This window comes from Suricata suricatta, chromosome 13 (genome assembly GCF_006229205.1).
Source record: "Suricata suricatta isolate VVHF042 chromosome 13, meerkat_22Aug2017_6uvM2_HiC, whole genome shotgun sequence".
NCBI lineage: Eukaryota > Metazoa > Chordata > Mammalia > Carnivora > Herpestidae > Suricata > Suricata suricatta.
In genome coordinates this window covers 88,238,486-88,242,843 of record NC_043712.1, presented here as the reverse complement: position 1 = coordinate 88,242,843, position 4,358 = coordinate 88,238,486, and the positions used below count along the sequence as shown (strand labels likewise).

At 45.7% G+C, this 4,358-nt stretch overlaps 1 pseudogene; it reads right to left on the bottom strand.

Moving 5' to 3' along the window:
- Positions 1-1,564: 1,564 nt before the first annotated feature.
- On the bottom strand, positions 1,565-2,419 carry LOC115275987 (annotated as a pseudogene).
- Between the last annotated feature and the right edge of the window lie 1,939 nt (positions 2,420-4,358).

Below are 4,358 nucleotides of genomic sequence, written 5' to 3'. Positions count from 1 at the left end.
TTCTGGCCTCTCTGTCCCGCTCCGCGGACCTATGGGTCTGTTTTTGTGCCAGTACCATCTTGCTCTAGTTACTGTAGCTCTGTAGTGTGGTGTGAAATCAGGGAGCCTGATGCCTCCGCCTTTGTTCTTTCCCATGATGGCTTTGGCTATTTGGGGTCCTTTGTGATTCAATACCAATTTTAAGATTGTTTATTCTATTCCTGTGAAAAATGCCTTGGCAATTTGATAGGGATGGCATTGAACTTACAGTTGACTTTGGATAGCATGGACTTTTAAGAATATTAACCCTTCCGATGCATGAACCATTTGTTTATGTCTTCTTTGATTTCTTTCAGCCAAGCCTTGTAGTTTTCTTGTAGAGATCTTTCACTTCCTTTTTATTTATTATATATTTCTAGGTATTTTGTTCTTTTTAAATGCAATTGTAAATGGGATAGTATTTTTTTCAGCTATTTCATTGTCAGTGTATAGAAATGTGACTTGTTTCCGTGTATTGATTTTACATCCTGCAGCTTCACTGAATTCATTGATTAGATCCAATCGTTTTTTAGTTGAATCTTTGGGATTTTCAATATGTAAGATCATATCATTTGCAGGTAGTGACATTTTTACTTCTTCCTTGCCAGTTGGAATGCCTTTTACTTCGTTGTCTTGCCTGATGGCTCTAGACGGACTTCTGGTGCCTGTTGAATGGGAGTGGTGACAGCGATCATCCTGAGCCTCTCCTCCCGTGTCAATATTTAGTTCAAGTTTTATCTCAAGTGATGATAATTAAATCATTTGAAGGGAGAATTTAACTCCAAACAAAAGGGAAGACAGAAATGAAACCAATAAACTTCTAAACCACCGAGGGGTGACCGTGGTGAAACAGAAGTCAGATTTAGATGTCACCATGTGACTACAGCGACAGACACTCTTCCCAGCTTGCAGCCAGAGCTCTTGGCAGCTACGTCAGACACTGTGGTGAGGGCAGCAAAGCAGCAAGAGAGAGGATTAAGTCCTGAATCATCGCCTTCATCACATCTGCCCTCTCTACCCCAAAACAGCATAGGAGAAACTTGCCTGCACCCCACAGGCTGCTTTGGTGTAAAGGAGCTGATGGAGGAGGGTAGAAAGAGCTGAGGAAGATTCTGCCTAGAAACCCCTTTCAGATGAGTTTGTGCACGGCATCACACGACGGCCTCTCCTCATTCGGGGCGGGGGACCCCGGTCTGAGTCTCAGGAAGTCACAATTTCATTCCTGCACTCAATATGGATTTACAGAGTGCATTCTCGTGTGATAATCAGCTTCCACTGACAGCCATTTCCGCATCAAAAAGAAACCCAGTCTCTTTTGAGAGGCCACCAAGTTCCCCCCAAGGCTACAGGGGAAGGGATGTTTTTGGAATCAGATTTCTTATGTCCCTTTGAGATGGTAACACCGTCAAGCTGTATCGTCTTTAATCTGGTCTAATATGATGTTCAGCAAAGTCGCATCCAGATCGCAATATTAAAAGGCACACCAAGTTCTAAAGTTAGCTGTGCTGCAAAATAATATTAAGTCAAACAACTGTATGGTATTCGTTTATGCTTGAAATTCCAGTCGCAGACCAAGCTGGTGGCCACCGGCACTGATGTTCTCGCCGTTCGGCGGAGCTGACGGCATTGGTTAGATACCCGGCTTCAGGATCTGGACATACCCTAGACCATCGGGCTGGAGTCATTCCCTTTCACCAAGAAGCAGGTTTCAGGGTCAGTCTGATACTTGGCTGGTGTTCCAAAGTGTGTCACTGTTTCCCGCTGTCCAACTGAGATTGACAGTTTCCAGCTTCTTATTCACCTGGAAACAGTCGCCAAACTGTCCTGTCATTAACATTGATTTGAGGCTGGAATTCTTCAGTCCTGTAGCCAACTGCAAAGTTGCTCTGTGTCCCTTGGGACTTTATGGTCTCAAGATTCATCTGAGGGCCAGCCAGCCCTGGTAACTCAGCACACAGCACCCTGGACTGAAGGCCTGGTGATGGCGAAATCCAGGGTGAAGCGCTCTTGCCTGTGTCCTGCCTCCAGTTTATCATCTCTGCCCCCGCTCCCGCAGGGACAGGTGAACCAGATGAGTCAAAGGCCTGCATCAGTCCATGTGCAAGGTGATCTCCCTTGGCAGTGCTGCTGTCTTGCCTGTGGTCAGGCTCCATTTCTCTGTAAACATCAGACCATATTCCGTCCGCCTGTACTCGGTTTCCCGATTGCCTGTCACTCTGGTGGCCTCAGGGTTGGCTGAGCCTGAGCTGGTAAATTCCAGGCTATTCTCAGATTTTTGTCTTCAAATCAATATATTTTTAAAGGCAAGTCCGTAGTCCTTGGTGAAGACGATCCTGGCACATCTGCCAAGATGCGGGTCCGCAGGGGGCACAGCAGTCTTTGGCTTCCGGGCAGCCAGCATGGGGCTCCGGTTGCGGTCTTTCTTGAGTGAGTTTTAAAAATTGTCTCGTAAGGAATTTGGTGCATTTATACGGGAGATTAAATTTAGGGCCTAGAGTTGTTCATGGTATTCCTTTGTTATCCTTTATATATGATTCTTTTACCAAGTCTCTCATTATTGTACTTTTTAGCTCCAGAATCTCCAGCTGGCGTCTTATCATGATTTCTTTCTCTTTATTGGTAGTCTCTATTTGATTGGCCAGCATTCCCATGCCCTGGTTTTCTCACACAGTGTTTCCTTTGTCTCCTTGAGCATATTTAAAATAGTTGATTTTATGCTATTAACAGTAAGTCCAACATCTGGGCTTTTTCACTGAGTTCTTACTGATTGATTCCTGTCCCTCTGTGTACGGGCCGTACTTTCTTGTTTCATGGCAGACCTCGTCATTTTTTGTTGAAAACTTTACGTTTTGTATGGTACAACATGAGAGCTTCGCACTCCCTCCTTCCCCAGGGTTTGCTGTTTTTGCTTCTTTGAAGAAGTGGTTGTTTGTTTAGTGATTTTTCTGAATGGATTTTGTAAATCTGCATTCTTTGTCATGTGTGGCCGCTGAACTCTCTGCCACATTAGCTTCGTGGTCAGCAGAGAATCTTTAAATGACTGGGACAAAACCCCACCCAAAACAACAGGAAACGACCCCCAGTCTTTGCTGAGGGGCTGATGTTGGGGCATAGCTTCAGCATCAGCTCGGCCACCTGCAACTGTCCCCTCGCCGAGTTAGCCTTCCCGGAGCCCCAGGGCCAGCCATAGGCGACAGCTGCTGGTCTCCCCCGAGCCTGTGCAGAGCCCTGGCACATGTGGTCTCTAGACTTCCAGGATCACGTGGGGGCTTTTCAAAGCCCTCATTCCCCACAGCTCCCATGCCCTGGTCTTTCTGCCCCGCCGTGTCGGCCAGTCTGTTGTGACCCGCGAGCCGCTGCCTCGTGCTCAGTGACTGAAACATGCACCTGGAAAGGTTTTCAGCAAATGTCTTCCAGATAAGTAGCTTTATCATTAGGCCAGAAATCCGAGCCCCTTGAGCGTTTTCTTCCAGCGAACCTTCAAACAGATCAAATAATGGCGATTCTTTTCAAGTAGGGCCCGTTCTACCCCTCTGGGGCCCGTCCGGGGATGCACACTGTTATTTTAGAGGCTAACACTCACTTGAGCCCTGCGGGATGGGCTAGGGTAAGTTGAAATGCTGCTTTCTGAGATTCAGGCATTCTTCTGGAATGAGTGCCCCCCAGTTTGCCGCAAGGTTTTGGGCAGAGTCCAGAGTTCCCAAGGGGTTTATTCCGCCTCATGTTTGTTTCATTGGTTTTTACGCAGACGTGGATTTGGGGAGCTCCTTACCCGAACGAGTTTTGCTTTCATCACTCAAGGTTTAGTTTCTTAAGAGAGAATATGTTCTGTATTTTATTAATTTATGTGCTGAGCAAACGTTTGGTCACAGGATAGACATTTGCTTCGTACTTGTTGCATAAATGGACTTGTGGATCAGTAGGAATTGAAAACAGAGACGTTGAGAAACTGGGCCATGGCTGGAAGTAGGGTGAGGAGTTTTGAGAGCGTTTTTTTTTTTTTTTTTTTAATTGAATATGTTGATAGGATCCGGGGAAGAAAGCACTGAAGAGAGAACATTGAAAAGTTCTCTCTTTCCTACCACGTGGCTGTGTTCACCATCTTTGTTCTTGGCAATGGTGTGACTCTGGCACTAAGTCAGCCTGTGGTTCACTTCATCCTGAGCTCTTTCCTTTCACATCTGTTTGCTTAGTGTCCCTCCAGTTGGTATTTATGGGTAAATATTCTTTTTTTACAATGCTTTTTTAAAGATAGGATTCACATACCTTAACATTTAGTGTATTTATAGAGTTGTGCAACCCTCACCACGATTACCCACTTTTCAACATCTCCACCGTGT